The 19,015-nt window shown below is 41.3% G+C and overlaps 1 protein-coding gene across 2 annotated transcripts in view; it reads right to left on the minus strand.

Annotated features, from left to right (window-relative positions):
• The window catches only part of ADNP (activity dependent neuroprotector homeobox), a 33,509-nt gene extending 14,500 nt beyond the window's left edge, over nucleotides 1-19,009 (minus strand). The window contains exon 1 of one of the 2 annotated variants that reach the window (XM_046678296.1): nucleotides 16,985-19,009. The gene's annotated coding sequence lies outside the window, so the exon portion shown is untranslated. Of the gene's footprint in view, nucleotides 1-15,965; nucleotides 15,985-16,984 lie in introns of those variants that run through there. The other variant, XM_046678297.1, reaches the window with a different exon arrangement.
• Between the last annotated feature and the right edge of the window lie 6 nt (nucleotides 19,010-19,015).

Below are 19,015 nucleotides of genomic sequence, written 5' to 3' on the forward strand. Positions count from 1 at the left end.
CTACCACAGCATGGCTTTTTGCCAAGCAGTGCCATGTCCGCGCCTGGGATCCAAACCAGCAAACCCTGGGCCGCTGAGAAGCAGAACATGCACACTTAAACGCTGCGCCACTGGGGCGGCCCCAAAACAAAATATTTATAAGCATTACTCTTACAGAGGAAGATGCCTTACAATAATGTCAAAAGTTGTCTAGAGACGGGCTTACTTTCTCGCCAGATCTGTCCCCAGGTGGCTAATCCTTTCTCTTGAGCCTCCCTGGCTATCAGGACGGCCATTTTCACCAGGTCAGCACCATTATCCCATTAGCAAGGAGAGTTCCCTTCAGCCAAACCATAAACCTCTCAACTTATGGCATAAAAAAGGGAAAATAGCCAATTTAATAGAACAGAATGATTGTTCACCTGTTTATCAATCATTTTCAGTCTCTACACTTTGCCAGTCAATGTGCTAGGAAAAGAGAGATGAATAGGACACAGTTCTTTCCCTTCAACAAGAGTCCATCACTTCTAGGAGACAGGACCTAGAGGACACAGCAGGCACTCGGTCACTGGAGTAAAGATGCTTGTTTTTGCCCGCCCAACTTCCTCGTGGAACCATCCCGGCCACAGCTGATGTGCTGTCAGGAAGCCCGTTCTCCATCAGAGCAGGGTACACATGACTCAGACTGACCAATTAGAGTATGTTGCCTCTGCAGACACTGATTAGTACACAGCTGGACATATGCCACAAACAGGGCTGATAGTGATGCTGAAAAGGAGAGTCAGGACCTGCCACCACATGGAGAAAGCGGAGGGAGGGAAAAAGTCCTGCTGTCACTGCTTAAGGTCCTCAACCCAGCTGTGCCTGAAAGACAGCCCACCCCTCCACCCCAACAACTTATTACAGACGAGCAAACAGGATTATTTTCGCTTAAGCTTTGGTTCATGTCACCAAAAGTCTTGGCAGACCCACTGGACAGCAAGACACAAAAGCAGTGAATAAGTAAGAGGAAAGATGGGGAATTTTATGAACAATAATCATACTTGTGAATTGGGTCTAGCAGGAAGAACATGAGTTGCCATGTTCAGTTCAACTGTTCCCCCACCCCACCCCCCGCACAAACTACATCAGGAAAATGCAGTTATTCGCAAAGATGCTTCGACCTCTGGTTTCAAAAACACTGTATGGAAAGAGTCACTTTCTAAACTCTAAAAGATTTTGGGGAAAGCTCAATGACCTAGTAATAATAGAGTTAACATTTGCAAGTGTTTTATTACTAAGTGAAGATAAGTAGCTTTTGGGTAAGCATATGCCATCTGATGAACTCGACTTCAATCAACATTTTTTGAGAATGATTTAAAATCACTTTTTAATGATTCAGCCACATCCTTCCTATTGATCTTTGCAAATTATACCCACACCTACTGACTGGGGCCAAAACATTAAAGTTTTACTAATCCTGGCCAAACTCCTACTCACGTGCTTTCTTAGAAAGCAAGAGTCAGACTGAAGTGAAAATCTGAGATCCGTAGCCCTGGGCTACAGATGAATTAAAACCATATAAATTATACACAAGACTAATCAAATACACGCACCTCTTTTCCCTCCAAATACCAAAAGCCAAAATACTCCTTTACTCCAAGTGCCAAGAGGGTAAATAAAGGCAGAGACAGCCTGTCTCATGAGGAAATCTCTGTAGGCTGTACAGGGGAAGGCTGATGATACAACATCAGTGACTGTGAACTTTACTTAAGCAAAGAGGCCATTAGCCAAGAAACACAATTATAATCATTTATGAAACAAGAGCTCTGGCAAAAGGCTTGGGATCTAGTCAGGTGCTGCACTCAAGACTCTTCTGGGTCAGCAAGATGGAGGGGAACCCAAGAGCTGACAGTGCTAGTTCAGCAGGCTCAAGGCAAGGTTTGCAGAACCTGACGCACCAAGAGTCAACGGGCCTGTCTATGTATGGTAATCCCTCTGCAAAGCCACCAGATCAAGAATAGCACCATTTAGTCCCTGTTTTTAGTGGTAGAAGAAAAGCATTTATAACCTTTTTTGCCATCAGAAAGTAAAGACAAAAACAAACAAAGACATAAAACCCAAGCCTAAATCTTTGACCAGGCACAGATAAACCACCAAGACAGGAGAAGAAAAAAAGTCTCCAAATCACTTCTCAGATTACACTGTAACCTACTGCAAGTGTGGATTTAGCAGGGTATTTTCCAGTATCTAATTCTTCATGTTTTTACGTGCATCCTTATATGATGTTTTCCAAGTTCCTAATAAGAAAATATGGTGCTAATTTAACATGCCAGAAAACACAGAAGCAAATATGACAGTGTGTCTTAGTTTCCATCACCCGCTACTTTCTAATATTTGGGAACTGAACTCTGAACATATACCAGGAGTGACAACTAATGCATCAGTTCAACTGTTGCCCCACCCCACCCCCCATTCAAAGAGGTCAAATCCTTGTTTATAAGAAATCTTAGTTAAAATACAAAAAAGATAAAAAGTAGAGGGGCTCAGGTTGAAATGGAGAGAGGAATAAGGAAAATTTCACTGTTTCCAAGTATTTCCTTGAAATAGTTACTTGTCTAAACTAAGCTCATAATGCAACTTTATGCCAAGGTGGCAGTCTACTGAAATGTAGCATCTGGACCTAGTGGGCAATCAACCAAAGCAGGAAGTTTGAAGGCTAGAAAAGAATTCCAATAGTTTACTGAAAGTCTCCCCTAAATAAAATTATAGTCTGATGGTTATAAGAAGCCCAGAGGAAACTAAAGATTAAAACATGGCTTATATACTTTGATGTTGTCTTTTAAATATTTCTACGTTAAAGCTGTAAAGTGTATACATATATATATGGTCTCTCTGGGAAGCTCTTGTACCGGGCCAGGGCGACCCAAAGGCTGGAAATGATGCCACTGCCAATGAAGACAAACAGCAGCCGTATTTTCTAAGTTAATGAAAATTAGGAAGACATTCAAGCTACTACAACATAAACAATTTTATTTTTGGTAATACCATCAACCCAAATTAGTATGTAAGAAATTCAGACCCTCAATACTTAAAACAAAGTACTCCAATTAATGCTGATGCAAGTATTTATATGAAGATCTTATAACCCAAACTGGGGTTTAAGAGTCAGATATTTGACGTTTCTTTAAACCACTGATCTAACTAAAAAATATTGTTATGCTATTTTCTGAGAGGCACAGGCATTTTAAGACTCCCATGAAGAGAAGCAAAGCATCAGTTACTTCACTGCTACCCACAATGGTACTTTTTAAAAAAACTCAGATTTTGTCACATTTCCGTGGAAACATTTAGGACCCATTAAGGTAAAAATTATTATTTAGGCAGAAGAAAACATCATTCCCATATTTATGCACTCTCTTCTCCTGCCGCCCCTCAGCAACATAGTTAATACCTGTCAATATCACTCATTGAGAAAAATTGTGGTCATTGTAAAACGCTGTTTCTTTTCATAAATTAATGAGCGCTTATCTTTCCTGACCAGGATCTGAAGTGGTGAACCGACACTTCATTTGCTTTTAAGAGTGTCACTAAGTCCTACATTTAAGTTAAACCAGTTGTAAAAAGGTTTATATATTTGTATTTTTAAAAATGAACCTTGCGGCTGGCCCCGTGGCCGAGTGGTTAAGTTCACGTGCTCCACTGAAGTGGCTCAGGGTTTTGCTGGTCCAGATCCTGGGTGCCAACATGGCACCGCTCATCAGGCCACGCTGAGGTGGTGTCCCACGTGCCACAACTAAAATATACAACTATGTAGTGGGGGGATTTGGGGGAAAAAAAAAGAAAGAAAAGAAAGAAGATTGGCAACAGTTGTTAGCTCAGGTGCCAATCTTTAAAAAAAAAAAGAGAACCTTGTTAAAGCCTTGTGAGAGCAACCCTCCAATGAGTGAGCACACTAAGACGCTAGGGCCCATTCAGTCTGGAAGCAATCATCTATTCAATCTTTTTCTAAAACACACAGTCCCGAACAGAAGCAGCTTATCTTTCAATTTCCTATAAGCTTGGGCAAAAGACCGTCCAGATGCCAGGGGCTCTTCACAGAAAGGCAGCCCTGTCTCCTCCCTCTCCTGCCCTCCTCAATCCCAAAGACCACACAAGTCACAGCCTGACTCTCCAGGGGCACAGCGCTCTTCTGGATTAGCAGATAAAACTTCGCAGCATGATAGAGGTCAGGGGAAAAAGTTTAGTCTTCTCACTCCTTAATCTTACCAGAAAATGTGCAGCAGTGTCGGGGCTAAAAAAGGGAGTATTTGGAAAGCTCAGGAGAAAGAGAAACTACTTTGCAAATAAAGACAAAAGTTAAATTTGGATAATGAACATCAATTATACTGCTTAGGATAATCATATTAGAATACTGTAAAGACAGACAAGAAGCAGGCAAAAAAAATATAACCAATTTCTGTTTTCTTTTCTTTCTTTTTTTTTTTTTGAGGAAGATTAGCCCTGAGCTAACTGCTACCAATCCTCCTCTTTTTGATGAGGAAGACTGGCCCTGAGCTAACATCCATGCCCATCTTCCTCTACTTCAAACGTGGGACGCCTACCACAGCATGGCTTTTGCCAAGCGGTGCCATGTCCGCACCCAGGAGAAGCGGAACGTGTGAACTTAACTGCTGCACCACCGGGCCAGCCCTGTTTTCTATTTTTAACTACTAACTGCATAGGCTTTTACTATTCTCTCAGTTTGATAATTAAAAAACCCCAATTAATTGAGCAAAGTGTCAAATACAAAATTGCCTCCACTTCAGGAAAAAACTTTGATTTTCTTCAAGTTTTTCACTCAAAGCAATTATTAAACTCCTTATAATTACGTTTTCATAACTATTTCTTTGGTAGACTGTATTTGCAAGGCAAAGTGAGTATATTTCTCTAAATAAAGCATCCTGTACAAAAACATCTGGTCTCTTTCTATAAACAACACGTGAACGCCTTCCACAAACAAGCTGCTCTAAGGGACTCTCTTCCTGCTTGATCACCTCGAGCGAGGGACACACAGCCCACCAGGCAGATCACTCCACACTGGACAGCTCTGTTCACAAGTTTACTCTTCACAGTGTTTTGTAACCTGGCCACAGCTCTCTCTTCAGCTATAGAAGTCTAATTTACTCAGACACATCTAACAACCTTTCAAGTTTTTATGACACTTCCTCCTTTCCTCCCAAGTCTTCCTCCTTCTCCAAGTTAACCACGCTCAGTTCTTTTCACCATTCCTTCTGTTATCACATAAGCCAATCTCTAACTGATGGGCTCCAGTTTGTCAATCTCTTTGGTGCCCTGAATAAACTGGCATTCCAGCTATGACATAATCAGAAGATCAAATGGGACAACGCTTTTCTAATTCTGGATATTATTTCTATTTATTTATTTTTGTGAGGAAGATTGACCCTGAGCTAACATTTGTGCCAATCTTCCTCTATTTTGTATGTGGGATGCTGCCACAGCATGGCTTGATGAGCAGTGTGTAGGTCTGTGCCCAGGATCTGAACCTGTGAACCCTGGGCCACTGAAGTGAAGCATGTGAACACAGCCACACCACCACTGGGCCGGCCCCTGGATATTATTTTTAAATTAATGCTCCTGAAAGGTACATTTCTGTAGGTGGCAGCCACTTCACACATATGACTACAACCAACCAAAGTATTTTTTCTTTTTGCATATGTGCTGCCTTTTTCAGCATTAGCTGGTTCAGCTGATGGGAAAAAAGATTTTGCACTGAATCCATGTCTAGTTAGAAAGGAACTATCAATAGTCTTTTGGTGTGTTCTCAATTGAAGGGGCATGAGCATTTTGATTCCAAAATGAAAAAGAACACCCAGGAAACACAAGAGATTGAGATTTACATTGAAAAGCAAAAAATTAACTGAAATGTTATGAAAAAGCAGCACTTTGAATCAAAGATGCTAGGGGTTGCCTAATCTCCTCTTCTCGTTTTACAGATTAGCAACTGAGATGCAGCAACTGGCCTGAGGGTGATCAGCTAGTCAGTGGCAGCCAGGCCTCAAGAGCATCTCCAGATCTAGGATGCAGTGCTCCTCCCATTACCCATGCAGATGAAGCTCTGATCTCTGACACTGATTAAAAGTAAACAACACATTATATACATACATGTGAAAGTGCCAGAACTTCAATACCCAAGGTTGAAAAGACCTTAAAAAACTTCAGCCAAACCAGCTCAGGTAGTGATACACAGATTGAGAATATACATACATCCCAGGTTAGATGGTCCCATCACATGCAGAGAAGAACCGAAATAAGAACTCAGCTCTGAGACTGTTTGCCCTAAAGCACTCTTACTATCACTGTGGATGCCAACAGACACTAGTCACATCTGAAGGATATCTTTCCATCCAAACTTTAATGGTAATATCTTGCAAAATGAAAAACACAACCTTGGTACCCTTACATAAAATATTAGCTTTTCATAAAACAGATGTATCCTATGTCTCTCCTTTATGATCTTCCCATTATCAATACTCATAGCATGTTCTTCCAAAAATTGCTTGGAAAAGCAGATGCTTTGATGATATTTTTTCTTTTTCTGAAGGGCAGGGGTAGGCAGGAGGCCAGTCTGCTCAACTACTTCTCAGGCTCCTTTTCCAAATAAAGTTCTCTTCGTTTTTGTTACAAAAATTGGAAAATGAAAACATACATCCACACAAAAACTTGTACACAAATGTTCTCAGCAGTATTCACAATACCCGAGGAGAAAACCAAATCTGATGAATGGATAAATAAAATGTAGTATATCCACACAACGGAATGATTCAGCCATAAAAAGGAATGAAACTCTGATATATGCTCCACCATGGGTGACCCCTGAAAACACTATGCTAAATGAGAGAAGGCAGTCACAAAAGGCCACTTATTGTATGATTTCATTTACAGCTATGCGTTGCTTAACGACAAGGATATGTGCTGAGAAATTCATTGTCAGGTAATTTTGTCATTGTGTGAACATCACAGCATGTGCGTACACAAACCTAGATGGTACAGCCTACTACATACCTAGGCTCTATGGTACTAATCTTATGGGATCACCATTGTATATGCAGTCCATTGTTGACCAAAACGTTCTTATGCAGCACATGACTGTATATGAGATGCCCAGGACAGACATATCTACAGAGACAGAAAGGAGATTAAAGTTGCCTAGGGATGGAGCAGTTAGGGGGGAAAATAGACGGTAACTACTAACGGGTACTGGGTTCTTTGTGGGGTGATGAAAATATTCTAAAATTGACTGTGGTAACAGTTGCACAACGCTGTGAATATAACAAAAACCAGTGAATTGTACACTTTAAATGGGTGAATTGTATGGTATATGAATTATATCTCAATGAAGCTGTTATCAAAAAAAAAAAATCAAAAAAACCAAAAGACAAACCACCACAAAGCTATTAAGTCTATTACAAAATACAGATAGAGATAAGGCAAAGAACACAAATAATTTTGGGGCTGGCCCAGTGGCGCAGTGGTTAAGTTTGCATATTTCGCTTCGGCGGCCTGGGGTTCACCAGTTTGGATCCTGGGTGCGGACATGGCACCGCTTGGCAGGCCCTGCTGTGGCAGGCGTCCCACATATAAAGCAGAGGAAGATGGGCACAGATATTAGCTCAGGGCCAGTCTTCCTCAGCAAAAAGAGGAATGGTGGCTGTGGATTATTAGCTCAGGACTAATCTTCCACAAAAAAAAAAAAAAGAACACATAATTTTACCCAAAGACTAGACAGTAGTTAACAGTAGGGTATATTTACCCTTCCAGATTTTTTATGAACATATAATTTGTTTTTCTTTTAAAAGAAACATAATCCATATATTTCAGTATTTACTCATGCAGCAAGAAAACGAATCTTGCTTAAAAATTTTATAAATTAACTTTTATTTTAAGAACTGTACTTTCCAGTAAGTTAGATATTAGCCACAAATGGCTATCAAGCATTTAAACTGTGGCTAGTCTGAACCAAACTGACATATGCTTTCAAAATGTTATTTGTTTATTTATATCGTGGTAAAATACACATAAAATTTACCATCTTAACCGTTTTAAGTGCACAGTTCCGTGGCATCAAACAGTCCTAACATTGTGCTACCACCACCATCATCCATCCCCAGAACTTTTCATCTTGTAAAACTGAAACTCCATGCCCATTAAACAATACCTGTGCATATGGCAGTCACTCTTCTACTTTGTCTCTAGGATTTTGACTATTCTAAGTACTTCATGTAAGTGGAATCATAAAGTACTTGATTTTTTGTGACTGGCTAATGTCCTCAAGGTTTATCTATGTTGAAGCATACATCAGAATTTCCTTCTTTTTAAAGGCTGAATGACATTCTGCACTATATATACACCACATTTTGCTTTTCCTTTCATCTGCTGATGGACACTTGGATTGCTTCCACCTTTTAGCTACTGTGAATAATACCGCTACCAACATGGGTGTACAGTGTACAAGTGTTTCTTTGAGACCCTGTTGCCAGATCACGCAGTAATTTTGTTTCCACAGGAGTTCTACCAATTATATTCCCATCAACAGTGCACAAGGGTTCCAATTTTTCCACACCCTCATCAACAGTTTTTTTTTGAGTAGGCATCTCAGTGGGTGTGAGGCAGTATTTCACTGTAGTTTTGATTCGCTTTGCCCATTTGAGATATGCTTTTAAGTATAAAATATACTCAGAATTTCCAAGGCTTAGTGTAAAAAAATGTAAACTATCTCATAAACACCTTTTCAAAAATACCGACTATATATTGAAATGACAATAGTTTGGCTATACTAGGTTAAAAAGATTATTAAAATTAATTTCACTTTTTATTTCTTAAAATGTGGCTACTGGAAACAAAGATGAACCTCGAAGACATTATGCTAAGTGAAACAGCTAGTCACAAAAGGACAATATCATGATTCCATTCATACAAGATACTAAGAGTGGCGAAATTCAGGGAGACAGAAAGCACAAGGGTGGCTGCTAAGAACTGGGGGGAGGGGAGAATGGGGACTTATTGTTCAACGAGTACAGAATTTCAGTTTCGCAAGATGAAAATGGGTTCTGGAGATGGATAGTGGTAACAGTTGCACAACATATCAGCGTATGTAATTAATGTCACTCAACCGAACACTTAAAAGTGATTAAAATGATAAATTTTATGTTACATATATTTTATCACAGTTGAAAATAAACAATTTTTTAAAATGTGGCCACTGGAAAATTTAAGGCAACAGTAGTGAACAGTGGAATCTATCACTTCTGTCAATGTCAAAGGCCCCAATTCACTCTGCCTTAACTAAAGAGATTTAATCTAGCTGGGGTTACTTTATAGAGAAGTTCAACTATTTTTTAGTTTTGCAAAACTGAAACGATTCCAAAAGATGTAGCAGTACAGAAAAGATTTCTACAAAATTTCTACGTGTTCAATTTTCAGATCACCTTAAATTTCTTTCAAACAGCTAAAGGACAGAACTACAAAAGGGGAGGTCCTAGGAAGAATAAAATAGGAAGCCTTTTCAAAGGTAACAGAATGATGAAACATTTAGCACTTCAAGCAAGTTTTGTTTTCTTTCTTGTTGGTGTGGCTCATTAATATCAAGCCAAGAATATAATGGGAAATACATACTCTGGTTCACCACCTTATCAATCACAAAAATGATAATCACACTGTGACTTAAAAGTTTTAAATTATTTTAAATGCTCATCACGGATGATCCCATAGATTTAGTAAAATATGACCTGAAATTGTAATTGATACAGCTAGTAAAGAGGTATTTATACTGTAAATTACAATCACCATGAATCATTTTTCAGCAGAGATTAGTTTTCCTGATCTCAACTGATGGACTAAACAATCTTTAAAATATGCAGGACAAGGGTGCCATCTCACTATTCAAGGCAAAGAAGGTCACTAAAAGAACACTGCCTGTTTTTTCTCTGCTATATCTCTAGCATCTACACCCGTGGCTGGCACATAGCAGGCACTCACTAAACGTGGACTGAATGAACAGTCCCTGCCTGGAAAGGGCTCACAGGGATGACACCACTTAACCATCTACAGGAAAAGAAGCAATGTCTCAGCTGTGTCACAAACTAAATGCTCTGAGGCTTCAAGAGGGAGAGGGTTCAGTTTCAGCAGGGGAGATCAGGCAGGAGAGGGTTGAAGTAGCTGCTGAGCTGGGGCCACTAAGTTAGATCGAGAATCTGGATCACTGCAAAAAACTTGCTGGCACACTTCCAGAGGTGGGAAAGCAAGGAGTTCTAGGAACTACTGCATAGAGTCAGAATGGCTGTTATGTCAAGCTTCTGAGTAATAATGAACGACAAGGTTGGAAAGGCAGGTTAGGAACAGGACAGAGGCCTTGAGTGTGAAGCTAGTGTCTTCTGCTGCCATGTCTGCTGGATGCTGAGGGGATGCTGCAGCTATTGAAGTAGAGAAATGATACAATTCAAAAGGCACTTTAAGAGACTCAATCTGGTCATGTTCGGCAGGTCCCATGAAAAAAGGTCTGGAGGACGTCAATTAAGCAGAAAAGTGGATACCAGACGTAGCCAAGTGTCAGAATGACCTGAAGGAGCCTTACGTTCATTCCAGAACTACTCAATCTGAAAGGTCCGCAAATCACCAGAGCCTTAGATATAAGGTAATAAGATATTAAAGTGACAGCAAAAGGAAGGGGGGTAAAAGTTCAAGAGTGAAGTCGACAGCCTACATCAAAATCTGTGTTTTCCAATAGGACTATATTGTTTTCATGGAGAAAAATTTAGTTGACTTATCAGCCAGACGCAACTTTTACCTCAAAACTTCAAACTTCTATAACAATAAGGGGACATAGCACAGTAAAGCTTTCCTCTGCTAGAAAAGAAAGATGGTATGCTGTAGTGATTAAGAATACAGCTCCAGGGCTGGACAGATCTGTGTTTAAATTCTTGCTCTGCCACTTACTAGCTTTGTGACCCTAAAAGTGTTAACCTCTGGAGGTCTGTTTCCTTACAGTATAACCAGAAGGACACTATTCCATTGTTCAAATGTCAGAAGGATTAAATGAGATGATGCCAGTTAATGCTTTTAAAGCAGTTATCATTATTCCCTTAAACCAGATCAGATACTAGAATAATCACTTTGAAAATTATGAGTTCACACTAGGGTATAATCTTTTAAAAAGCATGGACTATTATTATTATTACTCCTGAGAATCAGATGTGGTTGTCACACATCTGTTCCTGTACACATTGTAATGCACATACTTACACAGTGATGTTTTCACACAATACTTTACATTTGTGTGACCCATTCATGCTAAGAGCATATTCTTAACTTTACGAGCTCTGTGACACTTAAAATGCTTATACAATAGAACAGCTGCCGTACCCAAAATAAGCCTAGGTGACTTAGTTACGTAGAAACATAAAGGCGTGATCTAGAGTTTGCATATTTATTTTTAAAAAAATATGTGGGTCGCTCCTCTTTTAAGACGACTTTCAGACTACATGACTAGTGCCTACAACTGGAAACTGCTATTCCGCTGCTGCTTATCCTGTGACTTTGAGGATTTAGACTTCAGACAAAGGTCCCAGCTGTGACCACCAGAACTTCTAAAACGTCAGTGGAGCCAACGGTTTGCAGGGTGCACCTCTGAGTGTACTGAGAGACTTTCAGATACCTACACGAAGGGAGGGGAAGATGACACCTCAGGGACAAGACAAAAGCTGAGCAACAGGAGATGTTTTAACCCTTTACTGATTTTATATACTAGAGTTCACAGAAAATTTTATTTGAAAGGGGGAAAGATGCTTCACTGCTTAAAAAAGAAAAAAAAGAACAAGAACATCTTTAACACGGCAATCCAGCTCTAGGGATAGTGTGAGAGGGGGAGTGTTTCCCAATTTACTCCATTTTAAACAGGCGGTCCAGCAAGGCAGGAACAGACCGTGGGGAGTGATTCCAATACTTTGCTGACTATAGAAGAACTCCATAGGCTTAGAGCTGCGTGCTGTCAACACAGGTGGACAACCTGGCTTAAGAGAAATGTGAAAAAGGGAAATCAATTAATTCACAAGCAGGCCTAACAGGACATCCAGATATGTTCATTTATGATCATCCCAGAAGCATGCCACTGGCTTTTGCATCTAAATAGCATAAAACAAAAAGTAGGTTATTGTCAATCCCCTAATAATAAATTTTCCATGTTCTATCAAAACTATTCAGAAATAATTTTCCCATAGTAACGGGAAATGTTTTTTTCCTCACCATTCTTGAACACTGGAATAATTTATTTGAATCATCTTCTGAAGTTTTTCTAAGCTATCTCCAAGAGTCAAGGCTTAGCCAAGGCATTCTTTGTAGCAAAAGCATCATTCTTGAAGCAGGCTTTGCCACTTGATGGCTCAATCCTTACACTTAAGCGCAAAAAAATTTTATTTGTATTTTTTTTGTCGTTTTTAAGTATAAGTGATCTCGAACCAGGATTCTGAGCATTCTCGGCATTAGGACTCTCCCAGTCTCAGTTCATTTCTTTCACAAGAGCAAGAACTCTAATTGACTTAAATTTACAACTCCAATTTAAAGTTCTTAATAAATTCCACCATACTTCCACTGGATAGAAGTTTCTTTAGATACACCAGGTTTTAAGAGACCACTCATACAGGTTTCTCAAGTGGAGCCAGCTCTCACCAAAAAGGGAAAGCTTTACAGGTTTTCAAGGGAAGCACAGGTTTCTACAAGCTCTTAAATGGAGCATAGAGGGTTCCAAAAAAGAAGAGGCAGAAGGGCAAAAGCCAGCAATTATCTGTCTAAGCAGAAATAAGTGCTCAGAGGAGAGAAGGAATAAGACTGCCCTAAACCAAAACACTGGGAAAAGCAACAGGACCATAAACAAATTTTCTTTTTAGATCCTTATACAGGCAACTTCAACCCAGACATGCTACTTCAACTAACCACCACCAGCACAACTTTCACCAGTCCTCTCCTGCCGGGGGTGTGGCTAGCTTCTTTAACTGTGGAGCCCATTTGGGATCTTTGGGTGTTAGCTGACATATAAGCACAAGACATCACTATGAAGTTACGAAGCATTCACTTGAGCCCTCATTAGCCAAACAGCTCACAGGAGCACTATAAAAGCCTGTGTTCCAAGCACAGGCCTAGGAACCAGCCCAGGCATATTCTGTGGCTCACTTCATCACTGCACGTGCTAGTGCCTTGATTTCCCTACTTGTGCTGCAAGGACAGTCCTGAGAGAATTAAGAATGGTTTACAAAGTGCTTGGAAAATAAAATGGGCAAGCCATCAATATTATGTTATGATACCATAAAAGCCAGCAAGGGGGCCTTTACACTTACAGCTCATCCTTACTAAAGGCATCAACCAAGTCACATGAGAAGTGACACACAAACACAAACAACCCAAAGCTGAGTTTCTCAATTACAAATCTATACCCTTGCTGGAGAGGGAATTAGGATGTGCAGGAATTTATTTTTAATTCTGAGAGTTGGTCAAACAATGCATGAGTCTCTTACACATTATGTGCATATTTCTGAGTTAAACCCTTAAACTGCAGTGTATGTTCAGGGCAGTCTTCCCCTAGTAAACTCTATCAAAAGTCTTTTATGCTCTCCTTCTACTTTCCAAACCTTTCTCTCTGGAATACTGCTGGAATTCTTGAGATTTCAGGACTTGTCTAGATGCTGTCTTGGAATTAAGCTAGGGATCATGAAACCCAAGGAAGCTTGTCAGTGCATCTCACAGAACTACAGGCGGAGGACAGTGAACACATATGAAGATGAGGAAACCCAGAACTGAAACAGTGGAAAGAACTCTGCACTTTACTGATGAGAATAATAACGTGCACCCCCAACCAAAAGTATTACTTTGCCCAGTTGGCCCCCATTTTGTCTGTGACTTCCTATACCTACACGCATATCCACACATCTACGTATACACATCCCGATCTGAGAAGCCTGATAGCTGAGAACCTTCTTCTTCCAGTGAAGCAGACTGGATTCTCATTTAAACTGACCCCGAAAACTGGCGAATATCAAAGGTAGGTCATGACCAAAACACAGGTATGAGGAGTACTGAGACACTGAGAAACTAAGGGAGCACAATCATCCTTCCCCTCACTTTCTAATGAACAGGATCAGGAAAACAAACAACAACAAACCAGCAAGTCACAATGGAACCGTGACCACTCACGCTGGGCTAAACATGGATGGGTTCTCTTATGAGGCCTCAATGAACAAGATGGAAAGCGCCAATGTGTAAACAAGAAACAGCTCCTACATTCAGAATATCAATCCAGTTAATTGGTGCGGGGCTTTGGTTCATACCAGTTTCAAATGCCAACTTTCCAAACTAACAACATGAAGTGTCTGGCTGGCAGTGGCGCACATCAGCAAAACACCGCGTTCGCTCCAGACTCCACACCACAAACTCTTAGAAAACCAGGGGAGGAGAACTTGCAAGTCTGCATGATGCCAGCAACGAGGCAAGCTCTGTGTATATAACTATAATTAAATTATTTACATAGGGGAGCAACATTTTTCTTAATTTTCATGCCTCTCAGGCAAGTAAATGAAAGTCGAATTCTCATGGAAAGTATTTTACCTTCTGGAAGACATAACGGCCTTTATGACAGAATTTTAAAGTGAAAATCCTCTGGAAGTCCAGGTTGAACAAGCAGCTTATAACTCAACAGCATTGGGCATCTTGATGTAAACTACAAATTAGCTTCTAATCTTGTAAAATAAAATCTTCAAAGTTTTTACACTGTCACATCATTTTTTAAAAAAGTTTAATTCACTGAAATTTAAACAGGTTATTTAAAAAATATACAGTGTTTAATTCTGATGGTTTTTTCTGCACTTTAGAAAACTACTATTTCCAAGCTACCCCTCTAATATTTGAACTTTTTATTTGTATTTAATAATATAATAGTTATTTCCAACTCTAAAAAAAAAAGTGGATTGTATTTTATATGTATAAACACTCCCCACCCACCCATTAATGAAATCAATATGCCAAGGTCTATTACAACTTACGCAATTTTGTTGTTTATACATGGTTCTCAAAAGAAAAAAAAACTACTACTTAAATTCTAAAGTTTTTCTTTCATCTCTTCTCCACCAAAGTATTGATTCCTACTTGCTCCTTTATAACAGAACAGCTCATCTGTAATTTTCACAATTAAATGTGTAGCCAGCATGTGCATATCATATTAAATATATCAACCACCAGATTGCTGAATATTTAAAATTTCAAAACATTAATTATTTTTAACGTTTTTCAAAATTTGTAAGTAGTGACAAGGAAAGCAACAATTTAACACACAATGTACCTTATATAATTACACCTTTAGTAATCAAATATAAATAATAAATGTATGCAAGCATGTTATAATGAAAATCAGAAGTCACTTTTGCATGATAAAAGCTTATCAGTTGGTTATTTGGAAGCAAGTACATGTTCAGGAAAGGCTGGTTCTGATCAGAGAAATCTTTAAGGTTTTAGAAGCTTAGCAACTCTTGAGATTGGGTCATCAAAATAGTAATTAAGTAATTGATCTTAATTTGTTCAACACGGTGACATTTTATTTTTGATATAAACAGTATTATAACTTTTCCTACACTCTGGTTGAAGGAAAAAAGAGAAATTCCAGCAAAACAAATTCACAGTGATTATGTTTAAAGCCAACAGCTGACTTCCAGCACAGGCAGGGCCACGGCCTTTAGAGAGTCACAGCCAATCTCCTTTATCTTCTATACAGATATTATAAGAACTAAAACCAAAGATTTAGTTAGGTCAATGTACAGCAGCCTCTGATAAGGCAGTCTTAAGAAATTTTCAACAAGGGCCAACGTGAAGGAATTGCTACTTAAAGTTCAATTAAACAGGTTACCCATTCCCCACCCTCTAGTTAATTAAGGCTTTTTACTGTACTTTAATGAACCCTCAAACTTTACCTAAATTCCAGTCTTCAAGCCCAATTGTTTCACCTTCCCCTACTTTTTTTGAATGCCAAAATCAGGAAACCTTTGAAACTGCAGAATACATGCTTTCTAAGAGCTCACAGCAAGCTTTCCTGTAGGGGGAAAATGGCTATTACCACTAAGGGTCAGTTAACACTGTATTTTATGTATACGCTCAATCAGACAAAAGTACCTTCCAAACTTCACCTCAAACACACCCTCAAGTAAGAAGTTGTCTTCAAATTACTCATTTAAACACTCGTGTAACTGTCTATCAAAGATCAAATATAGGTCAAAATCATATCTAACAAAAACTACATAGTACTTAAAAGTCACAAATAACACTATTTAAATACCCGATTCTTGTAATTATTTAAAAAATTGTAAAAGCAATATAGTTAAGTCTCTAATGGAATACCTGAGCCAAGCGGTGTCCTTTTCACTCACCAAAATGTTACTTGGTAGCAAGTGTCCAATGAAAATTCTCCCTTAAGCACCAACTGGTTAACAATGTATCAAAGAACACATTCATTTCCCCATAAATTTATCTTGGTGTATCTATATAAAAATACTTGTAACAAAGTCTTAAAAGTACCCTTGAGTATCAGCAAGCACTGTCAATCCTTCTAGCAAGTACATGTTCATGGAAACCAGGCCTGTTCTGATCAGAGAATCTTTAAGGTCTTTTAGCAGCTTAGCAAGATTGAGCCTGGATCATCAAAATCACAGTTAATTGAGAACTTAACATACTTTATACATAAGAGTGCAGAATGCAAATGACTAAAACAATATTAGCAACTTTAAAACTTGTTTAGAAACAACTTGCTTCTCTTAAACAACCATAAGCCATTTCTCTGTTCAGAACTCATGTTTGCACCAGCTCTGACCGGTTCCTTGAGGAATGTGGCCAGGCTGAAATTTTGGCAGTGTTGGCTTTGGTGGTGACCAAGGAGGAAGCAGTCTCTGGCCTCCCTGTTGCTGAAGTTCCCACCCTGCAAAATGAATATACCCACCGGTGTGAATTGACAATGTGGTCCAAAGAGCAAGGCAGGAACGGAGTCCAGATCCTCAAAATGGCAGTACAGGGCATAACCACTAGGCCACCTATCAGTTCAGTACAAAAAGTACAACCCTGTGCATCATGGTGCAAAAGCGGGGGCCTAGGTTTCGCATTGTGCATCTCACACCTATGGAAATAACAAGAGGAGTAAAATCTATAGAAATCAACACACCCCAAGAAGGCGGGTGCTCACAGAAGACCGGTGTCAACACTTTTGCAAAGCTGGTTGGCTAGTGAGCTAATGAATGGCAGTTACAAGTCCAAAGTTGGAAGGAAACAACATTTTACAATCAACTGTTGAGTTTGACAATAAAGAACTCAACATGGGCCTAATGTTTACCAACAAGGCTTTGCAAATCATGACACCCATCTACAAGCTTATGAAAACGACTACCCCACTAAAATCTAACACCCCTCAAGAAGGATTTTTAACTCTCAAAGAGTTGGAAAGATTTGGGCCATGAAGAAGGGAGGTAATCAGCAATTTCCCAATCAGTTACTCTCAAGGTCTTAAACTTTCTCCCTTACCATCTGACCTTGGAAAGATATGGTGACACGTTCAAAGCTTAAGGCGGAAGAATTCCAGAGAAGGGGAAATCTGCGCACCAAGGATGTGCCAAGGTGATTCCTCGGGAGCAAATGTGGATTGTCTGAGGGTCAACAGTTTGGAAAAAGAGAACTTCCAAAACGCAGGGGGGATTCTTCAAAAGAAGTAAAATCCCTGCTCTTGACTCACAAGCCTTCGCCATGTTGCTGTCAGCTCACCCACTAAGAGTGCGAGTGCCTCGCTGGGTCCCTTCCCGTGGTCTGTAGAAGGCGCTGTGCAGCACATCCTGCCCTAGCTCCGGCCCTTCCCCCTTCTGCAGCCTTACCCAGCGCAGGGAACGCGCCCCCTACTGACTCCGACGCTCATCGCCTTTAGCCGACTTGGCTGCAGTGCATTTTGGGTGGGGGCTGGTATTTTCTTCATGGCCATAAACCAGAAGCAACAATGCAGATTTATAAAGAAACTGTACCAAGCTACCCAGGAGGGTTTTTTTTTTTTTCGTTTTGAAGGTGCACTGGAGGCAGGAGAAGCATCAGGGATAGAGCTGGGCGTGTGGGGATGGACACATTAAAATGGCAAACACAGGAAACAGTTGGGTTCTTTTCCCCTCCTGGCCTTTGTCTGGGAAACGGGGCTGTGGCAAGGACCGTCCAGGGGAAGTGGCGGATGCAAGAGCATCAAGAAGACCTAGCGCGGGTGTGCGTGCGGCTGAAAAGGCTGGGAGACCTCAGCGCCCGTCTGGGGCAGAAGAGGAAGAGCGGCGATCGCGCCTTTTCCAGCAGACGGGCATCCAGGGGGGGAGGGGCGGGCGGCCCGGAGAGAGGCGGCGATCAAAAGGTGCTCGAGCAACTGCTCCCCAGCCATTGCATTAACAAAACCCTCGCGCAGCGGTCTGGGCTGCCGTCCTCCCCAGCTCACTGCAAAGTTGGGGCTCAGATGCTCGTGGGAGGCCGTGCAGACCGGGCAGTGCGACTGCAGCCGGGGTGGCGGGCGCCGCGGCCAGGAGGAGGGAGCTGCACGCCGGGGAGGAGGGCTGCACCCGGGAAGCGAAGACTTTCCCTCGGCGCCCCGCACGCTCCCGCCCCCGCCGCCCCCTCCCCGGCAGGGCGGCAGACCAGGCAGCAGGCTGGTCGCGGGGGCTCCTTTCCGGGGGCAGGAGCAGGGAGCAGCCCCGGGGACGGGATGGGGCAGCGCGGCTCCCGCGGCGGGCGGGGTGGACGGAGATGCCGTCCGCGGGCAGGCTCGGGCGGCCGGGCCGGCGGCGGCTCGCGGGGCGGGGACGGGGGTCGGGCTGCAGGAGGAGGCGCCTGGTCCCCGGGCCGGGTAGCGGTCCGCGCCGTCACCGGAGTATGCAAAGGAGCGCGCGGCCGGAGGGCCGGCGGCGGCAACAATGCGCCGGGCGGGCGGGCGGCGCGGCGGCCGCGGGCTTACCTTGAC

This window comes from Equus quagga, chromosome 12 (assembly GCF_021613505.1).
Source record: "Equus quagga isolate Etosha38 chromosome 12, UCLA_HA_Equagga_1.0, whole genome shotgun sequence".
Taxonomy (NCBI): Eukaryota; Metazoa; Chordata; class Mammalia; order Perissodactyla; family Equidae; genus Equus; species Equus quagga.